This window comes from Opisthocomus hoazin, unplaced genomic scaffold (assembly GCF_030867145.1).
Source record: "Opisthocomus hoazin isolate bOpiHoa1 unplaced genomic scaffold, bOpiHoa1.hap1 HAP1_SCAFFOLD_179, whole genome shotgun sequence".
Taxonomy (NCBI): Eukaryota; Metazoa; Chordata; class Aves; order Opisthocomiformes; family Opisthocomidae; genus Opisthocomus; species Opisthocomus hoazin.
This window is the reverse complement of record NW_027448951.1, coordinates 45,001-57,500: the sequence shown is the minus strand read 5'-3', so window position 1 is coordinate 57,500 and position 12,500 is coordinate 45,001.

Sequence of the window (12,500 nt, the reverse complement as noted above, 5' to 3'; positions counted from 1 at the left end):
GGATCGGGGGCGGGCGCGGTCGGGTAGACCTGTCCTCCCCGCCGACCCGGTCCCGGGTAGACCTGTCCTCCCCGCCGACCCGGTCCCGGGTAGACGTGGTGGCCGGCCGGGACTCGGGATCGGGGGCGGGCGCGGTCGGGTAGACCTGTCCTCCCCGCCGACCCGGTCCCGGGTAGACCTGTCCTCCCCGCCGACCCGGTCCCGGGTAGACCGGTCCTCCCCGCGGACCCGGTCCCGGGTAGACCGGTCCTCCCCGCCGACCCGGTCCCGGGTAGACCTGTCCTCCCCGCCGACCCGGTCCCGGGTAGACCTGTCCTCCCCGCCGACCCGGTCCCGGGTAGACCGGTCCTCCCCGCCGACCCGGTCCCGGGTAGACCTGTCCTCCCCGCCGAACCGGTCCCGGGTAGACCTGTCCTCCCCGCCGACCCGGTCCCGGGTAGACGTGGTGGCCGGCCGGGACTCGGGATCGGGGGCGGGCGCGGTCGGGTAGACCTGTCCTCCCCGCCGACCCGGTCCCGGGTAGACCTGTCCTCCCCGCCGACCCGGTCCCGGGTAGACGTGGTGGCCGGCCGGGACGCGGGGTCGGGGGGGCGCTGTCGTCCAGACCCGTCGGCCAGACCCGTCCCCGTCCCCGTCCCCGTCCCCGTCCCCGTCCCCGTCCCCGTCCCGTTCCCGCCCCCCCCCGCCACCCCCTTCCGCGGCACCAACCCCCCCCGCAAGCAACGGGAAGGGGCGCAGCTTTCTATCAGCTCGGCTGAAACGCCCGAAGGCGGGGCGGCGTCTGTGTTTCAAAAGCGGAAAAAAAATAAAAAAGCAACAAAAACCAAAAAATTCCCGCCGCCCCGCCCCCCCACCCACCCCCCCCCCCCCACCTCCCCCCGTGCAGGCACCCCTGCAAACGGGCCTCCGGCACGGCAGCCCGGCCGCCGCACCCCCACCCGCAAGCCCCCCCCCACCGCCGCCCCGGCCGAGAGCGCACAAGCAGCCCCTGCCGCCGCCCCCCCCCCACCCCCCCCCCCGGTGCGGGCACCCCTGCATACGGGCCTCCGGCACGGCCGCTCCGCTGCCCCCCCCCCACCCCGCCACCCCCCCACCGCCGCCCCGGCCGAGAGCGCACAAGCAGCCCCTGCCGCCGCCCCCCCCCCCCCCCCCCCCCGACTCAAACCTCAATCTTCTCGGAAAAGAGGCCCCGTCCCCAGCCTACCTCAGCGCAAGGCTCCCCGCCTGCTCCTCGACCCCGTCTCTCAGTCTCTGTCTCCCCCTTCTGCCGCGGGGAAGCGCCCGCCCCTTGCCGGCGGGTGGGCGGGGCGGGCCGGCTCGGGTTCCGGTTGCTAAGCAGCAGGGTGGCACTCGTTGACCCCGGGCGCCGCTCCGTCTGCCGATGGGCGGGCCGGTGCTGGCTCTCAAGAACTTTTTGTAACTGTTTCCCTGCTCTGCTTTGGTTTTGTTTTTTTTTCTCGCCCACCGTCAGAACCGATGCAGAGTAAGAAAGCCTTCAGCGAGACAGTCCGGCCAAGCTTAGCGCCTTCCACTAGATACGGCGAAGTCTCGGAAACGGGGGGTGGCGAGGGGAATTTCAGGCGCGCGCCGCCTCCCCCCTCCTGCACCACCCCCCCCCGCAAGCGACGGGAAGGGGCGCCGCTTTCCATCAGCTCGGCTGAAACGCCCGAGGACGGGGCGGCGTCTCTGTTTCAAAAGCGGAAAAAGAAATAAAAAAGCAACAAAAACCAAAAAATTCCCGCCGCCCCCCCCAACCCACCCCCGTGCAGGCACCCCTGCAAACGGGCCTCCGGCAGGGCCGGCCTGCCGCCCCCAGCCACCCCCCGCAAGCCCCCCCACCGCCGCCCCGGCTGAGAGAGCACAGGCAGCCCGCCGCCGCCCCTTCCCACCCCGTGCAGGCACCCCTGCATACGGGCCTCCGGCAGGGCCGGCCTGCCGCCCCCAGCCACCCCCCGCAAGCCCCCCCACCGCCGCCCCGGCTGAGAGAGCACAGGCAGCCCGCCGCCGGCCCTTCCCACCCCGTGCAGGCACCCCTGCATAGGGGCCTCCGGCAGGGCCGGCCTGCCGCCCCCAGCCACCCCCCGCAAGCCCCCCCACCGCCGCCCCGGCTGAGAGAGCACAGGAACCCCGCCGCCGGCCCTTCCCACCCCGTGCAGGCACCCCTGCATACGGGCCTCCGGCAGGGCCGGCCTGCCGCCCCCAGCCACCCCCCGCAAGCCCCCCCACCGCCGCCCCGGCTCAGAGAGCACAGGCACCCCGCCGCCGCCCCTTCCCACCCCGTGCAGGCACCCCTGCATACGGGCCTCCGGCAGGGCCGGCCTGCCGCCCCCAGCCACCCCCCGCAAGCCCCCCCCACCGCCGCCCCGGCTCAGAGAGCACAGGCAGCCCGCCGCAGGCCCACCCACCCCGTGCAGGCACCCCTGCATACGGGCCTCCGGCAGGGCCGGCCTGCCGACCCCAGCCATCCCCCGCAAGCCCCTCCACCGCCGCCCCGACTGAGACAGCACAGGCAGCCCGCCGCCGGCCCTTCCCACCCCGTGCAGGCACCCCTGCATACGGGCCTCCGGCAGGGCCGGCCTGCCGCCCCCAGCCACCCCCCGCAACCCCCCCCACCGCCGCCCCGGCTGAGAGATCACAGGCAGCCCGCCGCCGCCCCTTCCCACCCCGTGCAGGCACCCCTGCATACGGGCCTCCGGCAGGGCCGGCCTGCCGACCCCAGCCACCCCCCGCAAGCCCCCCCCACCGCCGCCCCGGCTCAGAGAGCACAGGCAGCCCGCCGCAGGCCCACCCACCCCGTGCAGGCACCCCTGCATACGGGCCTCCGGCAGGGCCGGCCTGCCGACCCCAGCCACCCCCCGCAAGCCCCCCCACCGCCGCCCCGACTGAGACAGCACAGGCAGCCCGCCGCCGGCCCTTCCCACCCCGTGCAGGCACCCCTGCATACGGGCCTCCGGCAGGGCCGGCCTGCCGCCCCCAGCCACCCCCCGCAACCCCCCCCACCGCCGCCCCGGCTGAGAGAGCACAGGCAGCCCGCCGCCGGCCCTTCCCACCCCGTGCAGGCACCCCTGCATACGGGCCTCCGGCAGGGCCGGCCTGCCGCCCCCAGCCACCCCCCACAAGCCCCCCCACCGCCGCCCCGGCTGAGACAGCACAGGCAGCCCGCCGCCGGCCCTTCCCACCCAGTGCAGGCACCCCTGCATACGGGCCTCCGGCAGGGCCGGCCTGCCGCCCCCAGCCACCCCCCGCAAGCCCCCCCACCGCCGCCCCGGCTGAGAGAGCACAGGCAGCCCGCCGCCGGCCCTTCTCACCCCGTGCAGGCACCCCTGCATACGGGCCTCCGGCAGGGCCGGCCTGCCGCCCCCAGCCACCCGCCACAGGCCCCCCCACCGCCGCCCCGGCTGAGACAGCACAGGCAGCCCGCCGCCGGCCCTTCCCACCCCGTGCAGGCACCCCTGCATACGGGCCTCCGGCAGGGCCGGCCTGCCGCCCCCAGCCACCCCCCGCAACCCCCCCCACCGCCGCCCCGGCTGAGAGAGCACAGGCAGCCCGCCGCCGGCCCTTCCCACCCCGTGCAGGCACCCCTGCATACGGGCCTCCGGCAGGGCCGGCCTGCCGCCCACAGCCACCCCCCGCAACCCCCCCCCACCGCCGCCCCGGCTGAGAGAGCACAGGCAGCCCGCCGCCGGCCCTTCCCACCCCGTGCAGGCACCCCTGCATACGGGCCTCCGGCAGGGCCGGCCTGCCGACCCCCAGCCACCCCCCGCAAGCCCCCCCCACCGCCGCCCCGGCTCAGAGAGCACAGGCAGCCCGCCGCAGGCCCACCCACCCCGTGCAGGCACCCCTGCATACGGGCCTCCGGCAGGGCCGGCCTGCCGACCCCAGCCACCCCCCGCAAGCCCCCCCACCGCCGCCCCGACTGAGACAGCACAGGCAGCCCGCCGCCGGCCCTTCCCACCCCGTGCAGGCACCCCTGCATACGGGCCTCCGGCAGGGCCGGCCTGCCGCCCCCAGCCACCCCCCGCAACCCCCCCCACCGCCGCCCCGGCTGAGAGAGCACAGGCAGCCCGCCGCCGGCCCTTCCCACCCCGTGCAGGCACCCCTGCATACGGGCCTCCGGCAGGGCCGGCCTGCCGCCCCCAGCCACCCCTTGCAAGCCCCCCCACCGCCGCCCCGGCTGAGACAGCACAGGCAGCCCGCCGCCGGCCCTTCCCACCCCGTGCAGGCACCCCTGCATACGGGCCTCCGGCAGGGCCGGCCTGCCGACCCCAGCCACCCCTCCGCAAGCCCCCCCACCGCCGCCCCGGCTGAGAGAGCACAGGCAGCCCGCCGCCGGCCCTTCCCACCCCGTGCAGGCACCCCTGCATACGGGCCTCCGGCAGGGCCGGCCTGCCGCCCCCAGCCACCCGCCGCAGGCCCCCCCCACCGCCGCCCCGGCTGAGACAGCAGAGGCAGCCCGCCGCTGCCCCTTCCCACCCCGTGCAGGCACCCCTGCATACGGGCCTCCGGCAGGGCCGGCCTGCCGCCCCCAGCCACCCCCCACAAGCCCCCCCACCGCCGCCTCGGCTGAGAGAGCACAGGCACCCCGCCGCCGGCCCTTCCTACCCCGTGCAGGCACCCCTGCATACGGGCCTCCGGCCGGGCCGGCCTGCCGCCCCCAGCCACCCCCCACAAGCCCCCCCACCGCCGCCCCGGCTGAGACAGCACAGGCAGCCCGCCGCCGCCCCTTCCCACCCCGTGCAGGCACCCCTGCATACGGGCCTCCGGCAGGACCGGCCTGCCGCCCCCAGACAACCCCCGCAAGCCCCCCCACCGCCGCCCCGGCTGAGAGAGCACAGGCACCCCGCCGCCGCCCCTTCCCACCCCGTGCAGGCACCCCTGCATACGGGCCTCCGGCAGGGCCGGCCTGCCGCCCCCAGCCACCCCCCGCAAGCCCCCCCCACCGCCGCCCCGGCTCAGAGAGCACAGGCAGCCCGCCGCAGGCCCACCCACCCCGTGCAGGCACCCCTGCATACGGGCCTCCGGCAGGGCCGGCCTGCCGACCCCAGCCACCCCCCGCAAGCCCCCCCCACCGCCGCCCCGGCTCAGAGAGCACAGGCAGCCCGCCGCAGGCCCACCCACCCCGTGCAGGCACCCCTGCATACGGGCCTCCGGCAGGGCCGGCCTGCCGCCCCCAGCCACCCCCCGCAACCCCCCCCACCGCCGCCCCGGCTGAGAGAGCACAGGCAGCCCGCCGCCGCCCCTTCCCACCCCGTGCAGGCACCCCTGCATACGGGCCTCCGGCAGGGCCGGCCTGCCGCCCACAGCCACCCCCCGCAACCCCCCCCACCGCCGCCCCGGCTGAGAGAGCACAGGCAGCCCGCCGCCGGCCCTTCCCACCCCGTGCAGGCACCCCTGCATACGGGCCTCCGGCAGGGCCGGCCTGCCGACCCCCAGCCACCCCCCGCAAGCCCCCCCCACCGCCGCCCCGGCTCAGAGAGCACAGGCAGCCCGCCGCAGGCCCACCCACCCCGTGCAGGCACCCCTGCATACGGGCCTCCGGCAGGGCCGGCCTGCCGACCCCAGCCACCCCCCGCAAGCCCCCCCACCGCCGCCCCGACTGAGACAGCACAGGCAGCCCGCCGCCGACCCTTCCCACCCCGTGCAGGCACCCCTGCATACGGGCCTCCGGCAGGGCCGGCCTGCCGCCCCCAGCCACCCCCCGCAACCCCCCCCACCGCCGCCCCGGCTGAGAGAGCACAGGCAGCCCGCCGCCGGCCCTTCCCACCCCGTGCAGGCACCCCTGCATACGGGCCTCCGGCAGGGCCGGCCTGCCGCCCCCAGCCACCCCTTGCAAGCCCCCCCACCGCCGCCCCGGCTGAGACAGCACAGGCAGCCCGCCGCCGGCCCTTCCCACCCCGTGCAGGCACCCCTGCATACGGGCCTCCGGCAGGGCCGGCCTGCCGACCCCAGCCACCCCTCCGCAAGCCCCCCCACCGCCGCCCCGGCTGAGAGAGCACAGGCAGCCCGCCGCCGGCCCTTCCCACCCCGTGCAGGCACCCCTGCATACGGGCCTCCGGCAGGGCCGGCCTGCCGCCCCCAGCCACCCGCCGCAGGCCCCCCCACCGCCGCCCCGGCTGAGACAGCAGAGGCAGCCCGCCGCTGCCCTTTCCCACCCCGTGCAGGCACCCCTGCATACGGGCCTCCGGCAGGGCCGGCCTGCCGCCCCCAGCCACCCCCCACAAGCCCCCCCACCGCCGCCTCGGCTGAGAGAGCACAGGCACCCCGCCGCCGGCCCTTCCTACCCCGTGCAGGCACCCCTGCATACGGGCCTCCGGCCGGGCCGGCCTGCCGCCCCCAGCCACCCCCCACAAGCCCCCCCACCGCCGCCCCGGCTGAGACAGCACAGGCAGCCCGCCGCCGCCCCTTCCCACCCCGTGCAGGCACCCCTGCATACGGGCCTCCGGCAGGACCGGCCTGCCGCCCCCAGACAACCCCCGCAAGCCCCCCCACCGCCGCCCCGGCTGAGAGAGCACAGGCACCCCGCCGCCGCCCCTTCCCACCCCGTGCAGGCACCCCTGCATACGGGCCTCCGGCAGGGCCGGCCTGCCGCCCCCAGCCACCCCCCGCAAGCCCCCCCCACCGCCGCCCCGGCTCAGAGAGCACAGGCAGCCCGCCGCAGGCCCACCCACCCCGTGCAGGCACCCCTGCATACGGGCCTCCGGCAGGGCCGGCCTGCCGACCCCAGCCACCCCCCGCAAGCCCCCCCCACCGCCGCCCCGGCTCAGAGAGCACAGGCAGCCCGCCGCAGGCCCACCCACCCCGTGCAGGCACCCCTGCATACGGGCCTCCGGCAGGGCCGGCCTGCCGACCCCAGCCACCCCCCGCAAGCCCCCCCACCGCCGCCCCGGCTGAGAGAGCACAGGCAGCCCGCCGCCGCCCCTTCCCACCCCGTGCAGGCACCCCTGCATACGGGCCTCCGGCAGGGCCGGCCTGCCGACCCCAGCCACCCCCCGCAAGCCCCCCCCACCGCCGCCCCTGCTGAGAGAGCAGAGGCAGCCCGCCGCCGCCCCCTTCCCACCCCGTGCAGGCACCCCTGCATACGGGCCTCCGGCAGGGCCGGCCTGCCGCCCCCAGCCACCCCCCGCAAGCCCCCCCACCGCCGCCCCGGCTGAGAGAGCACAGGCAGCCCGCCGCCGGCCCTTCCCACCCCGTGCAGGCACCCCTGCATAGGGGCCTCCGGCAGGGCCGGCCTGCCGCCCCCAGCCACCCCCCGCAAGCCCCCCCACCGCCGCCCCGGCTGAGAGAGCACAGGCAGCCCGCCGCCGCCCCTTCCCACCCCGTGCAGGCACCCCTGCATACGGGCCTCCGGCAGGGCCGGCCTGCCGCCCCCAGCCACCCCCCACAAGCCCCCCCACCGCCGCCCCGGCTGAGACAGCACAGGCACCCCGCCGCCGCCCCTTCCCACCCCGTGCAGGCACCCCTGCATACGGGCCTCCGGCACGGCCGGCCTGCCGCCCCCAGCCACCCCCCACAAGCCCCCCCACCGCCGCCCCGGCTGAGAGAGCACAGGCAGCCCGCCGCCGGCCCTTCCCACCCCGTGCAGGCACCCCTGCATAGGGGCCTCCGGCAGGGCCGGCCTGCCGCCCCCAGCCACCCCCCACAAGCCCCCCCACCGCCGCCCCGGCTGAGACAGCACAGGCACCCCGCCGCCGCCCCTTCCCACCCCGTGCAGGCACCCCTGCATACGGGCCTCCGGCACGGCCGGCCTGCCGCCCCCAGCCACCCCCCACAAGCCCCCCCACCGCCGCCCCGGCTGAGAGAGCACAGGCACCCCGCCGCCGCCCCTTCCCACCCCGTGCAGGCACCCCTGCATACGGGCCTCCGGCAGGGCCGGCCTGCCGACCCCAGCCACCCCCCGCAAGCCCCCCCACCGCCGCCCCGGCTGAGAGAGCACAGGCAGCCCGCCGCCGGCCCTTCCCACCCCGTGCAGGCACCCCTGCATACGGGCCTCCAGCACGGGCGACCCGCTCTGTCCGCAGGGAGGACAGGTCTACCCCTTCTGCCGGCAGGGAGGCCAGGTCTACCCCTTCTGCCGGCAGGGAGGCCAGGTCTACCCGTTTTACCTGCAGGGAGGCCAGGTCTACCCGTTCTGGCGGCAGGGAGACCAGGTCTACCCGTTCTGCCGGCAGGGATGCCAGGTCTACCCGTTTTACCGGCAGGGAGGCCAGGTCTACCCGTATTGCCGGCAGGGAGGCCAGGTCTACCCGTTTTACCGGCAGGGATGCCAGGTCTACCCGTTCTAGCGGCAGGGAGACCAGGTCTACCCGTATTGCCGGCAGGGATGCCAGGTCTACCCGTTTTACCGGCAGGGATGCCAGGTCTACCCATTTACCGGCAGGGATGCCAGGTCTACCCGTTCTGGCTGCAGGGAGGCCAGGTCTACCCATATTGCCGGCAGGGAGACCAGGTCTACCCATTTACCGGCAGGGAGACCAGGTCTACCCGTTCTGCCGGCAGGGAGACCAGGTCTACCCGTTTTGCCGGCAGGGAGACCAGGTCTACCCGTTCTGGCTGCAGGGAGACCAGGTCTACCCGTTTTGCCGGCAGGGATAACAGGTCTACCCGATTTACCTGCAGGGAGACCAGGTCTACCCATTTACCGGCAGGGAGACCAGGTCTACCCGTTTTGCCGGCAGGGATGCCAGGTCTACCCGTTCTGGCGGCAGGGAGAACAGGTCTACCCGTTTTACCTGCAGGGAGAACAGGTCTACCCGTTTTACCGGCAGGGAGACCAGGTCTACCCGTTTTGCCGGCAGGGATGCCAGGTCTACCCGTTTTACCTGCAGGGATGCCAGGTCTACCCGTTTTACCGGCAGGGAGGCCAGGTCTACCCGTTCTGCCGGCAGGGAGGCCAGGTCTACCCGTTCTAGCGGCAGGGAGACCAGGTCTACCCATTTACCTGCAGGGAGACCAGGTCTACCCGTTTTGCCGGCAGGGATGCCAGGTCTACCCGTTTTGCCGGCAGGGATAACAGGTCTACCCGTTTTACCTGCAGGGAGGCCAGGTCTACCCGTTTTACCGGCAGGGAGACCAGGTCTACCCGTTTTGCCGGCAGGGATGCCAGGTCTACCCGTTCTGGCGGCAGGGAGACCAGGTCTACCCGTTCTGCCGGCAGGGATGCCAGGTCTACCCGTTTTACCTGCACGGAGACCAGGTCTACCCGTTTTACCGGCAGGGAGGCCAGGTCTACCCGTTCTGGCGGCAGGGAGAACAGGTCTACCCTTTTTGCCGGCAGGGAGACCAGGTCTACCCGTTTTGCCGGCAGGGATGCCAGGTCTACCCGTTCTGGCGGCAGGGAGAACAGGTCTACCCGTTTTACCTGCAGGGAGAACAGGTCTACCCGTTTTAACCGGCAGGGAGACCAGGTCTACCCGTTTTGCCGGCAGGGATGCCAGGTCTACCCGTTTTACCTGCAGGGATGCCAGGTCTACCCGTTTTACCTGCAGGGAGGCCAGGTCTACCCGTTCTGCCGGCAGGGAGGCCAGGTCTACCCGTTCTAGCGGCAGGGAGACCAGGTCTACCCATTTACCGGCAGGGAGACCAGGTCTACCCGTTTTGCCGGCAGGGATGCCAGGTCTACCCGTTTTGCCGGCAGGGATAACAGGTCTACCCGTTTTACCTGCAGGGAGGCCAGGTCTACCCGTTTTACCGGCAGGGAGACCAGGTCTACCCGTTTTGCCGGCAGGGATGCCAGGTCTACCCGTTCTGGCGGCAGGGAGACCAGGTCTACCCGTTCTGCCGGCAGGGATGCCAGGTCTACCCGTTTTACCTGCACGGAGACCAGGTCTACCCGTTTTACCGGCAGGGAGGCCAGGTCTACCCGTTCTGGCGGCAGGGAGAACAGGTCTACCCTTTTTGCCGGCAGGGAGACCAGGTCTACCCGTTTTACCGGCAGGGATGCCAGGTCTACCCGTTCTGGCTGCAGGGAGACCAGGTCTACCCGTTTTGCCGGCAGGGATAACAGGTCTACCCGTTTTACCTGCAGGGAGACCAGGTCTACCCGTTTTACCGGCAGGGAGACCAGGTCTACCCGTTTTGCCGGCAGGGATGCCAGGTCTACCCGTTCTGCCGGCAGGGAGGCCAGGTCTACCCGTTTTACCGGCAGGGAGGCCAGGTCTACCCGTTTTACCTGCAGGGAGAACAGGTCTACCCGTTTTACCGGCAGGGAGACCAGGTCTACCCGTTTTGCCGGCAGGGATGCCAGGTCTACCCGTTCTGCCGGCAGGGAGGCCAGGTCTACCCGTTTTGGCGGCAGGGAGACCAGGTCTACCCGCTTCCGGCAGGGATGCCAGGTCTACCCGGTTCCAGGCAGGGAGGCCTCGTCTACCCGTTCTGCCGGCAGGGAGGCCAGGTCTACCCGTTTTACCGGCAGGGATGCCAGGTCTACCCGCTTCCGGCAGGGATGCCAGGTCTACCCGGTTCCAGGCAGGGAGGCCTCGTCTACCCGTTCTGCCGGCAGGGAGGCCAGGTCTACCCGTTTTACCGTCCGCCGGGTCCGGTGTGCCCGATGTGGCCGCCGGAGCTGCCGGCGGAAAGGGATGCCTCGTCTACCTCGCTCCGGCGGGACTTTGGCTCCACCGCGGTTCTGGCAGGTAGACGTCTTGCCCGGTTCTTCTTCGGAGCTGCCGAAGGGGTCGCTGCTTTGCGCTGCCTCCAGTTACGTCATGGTAAGAGTCGGCGGCGCTCGCGCGCCTCCCCGCTGGGGGAAGACGGTTCTCTTCGAGCCCGCCGGGGCCGGGGACCTCGCTGTCCGTATACTAGGGCAGAGGGCTGGCGCTCGCGGACCAGCGCCATCGAACCGCTGCAGCTACTCGCGGTTCAGCCGGCAGACTCGGGCGTTGCACGGCGGCTGTGGCCGTGGCCGTTCTGCCTCCTACCTATCGCGCACGGCGCTTCCGACTGCCAGAAGCCGCGCGAAGCCGCTGCTTGCCCGTAGGCTCCGGTGGCCGTTGCCGACTGGAGCGAGGGCTCCAAGAGGGGTTTCTCCAGGGCCGGGCCGAGACGGGCGGCGGTCGCCGGCACTCGAACGCTTGTCACCCGCGGCTCAGCCGGCAGACTCGGGCGTTGCCCGGCGGCCCTGGCCGTGGCCGTTCTGCCTCCTACCTATCGCGCACGGCGCTTCCGACTGCCAGAAGCCGCGCGAAGCCGCTGCTTGCCCGCAGGCTCCGGTGGCCGTTGCCGACTGGAGCGAGGGCTCCAAGAGGGGTTTCTCCAGGGCCGGGCCGAGACGGGCGGCGGTCGCCGGCACTCGAACGCTTGTCACCCGCGGCTCAGCCGGCAGACTCGGGCGTTGCCCGGCGGCCCTGGCCGTGGCCGTTCTGCCTCCTACCTATCGCGCACGGCGCTTCCGACTGCCAGAAGCCGCGCGAAGCCGCTGCTTGCCCGCAGGCTCCGGTGGCCGTTGCCGACTGGAGCGAGGGCTCCAAGAGGGGTTTCTCCAGGGCCGGGCCGAGACGGGCGGCGGTCGCCGGCACTCGAACGCTTGTCAGCCGCGGCTCAGCCGGCAGACTCGGGCGTTGCCTGGCGGCCCTGGCCGTGGCCGTTCTGCCTCCTACCTATCGCGCACGGCGCTTCCGACTGCCAGAAGCCGCGCGAAGCCGCTGCTTGCCCGCAGGCTCCGGTGGCCGTTGCCGACTGGAGCGAGGGCTCCAAGAGGGGTTTCTCCAGGGCCGGGCCGAGACGGGCGGCGGTCTCCGGCACTCGAACGCTTGTAGGGCCGGGGTTTGGGAGTGGAGCCTGCCGTGGCTCCCCCCCCCCCCCCACGCCCGTTAACAGCAGCCATCCGCGGGCACGTTGCAGAGAAGCCTCTACGGCAGTCCGGCTCTGCCGGTGGCCAAGCCGCGTTGGGCTTCTGCTGTCGACGCTGCCCGCTCGCTCGCTCGCTCGCACGCAGGGCCCCGCGCCTGTGCTGCCCAGCCCTGCCCGAGGTTCGGGGTTCGGGGGCCGGCGCGCGCGGCCGTCGCTGTCCCAGGAACCGTGGCCGTGGGGCCTCCGCTTCTCCTCCGTTCCCCTTCCCTTTCCTGATCGATGAGGCTTTTCGGGTGGCGTCGGAGAGGGCCCCCGGCGGGCCGGGTCTTCCGTACTCCCCGTCATAGGGAGCCACGGCGGGGCTCCGGTGTTCGGGCCGGGCGGTCTCCTTTCCAATGTCGCTTCCCGTCTCGTGCGAGGTGTTGTCCCCTTCCCTCCGAGCGGCGCGGACCGTGACGAGCAAAGAGACGGCGGTGGTGGAAGCGGCGGGGCGCGTGCCTCCCCGTGTCACCCCGCACCCCCCCCATCCCGCTACCTGCTCGGTTGGGGTTCCTCGGGCTTCTTTACCGAACCGGGCTGTGTGACGGCCGCGCGGCCCCGCGAGCCCTCAGGTGTCCTAAAGCACGCCAGGCGCCGGTGCGGGCCTCGGGCCGGGTTACCCGTGGGTGCCGGCCGCAAGCAGCGCCGGGCGGTGGGGCGGACGAACCGAGACG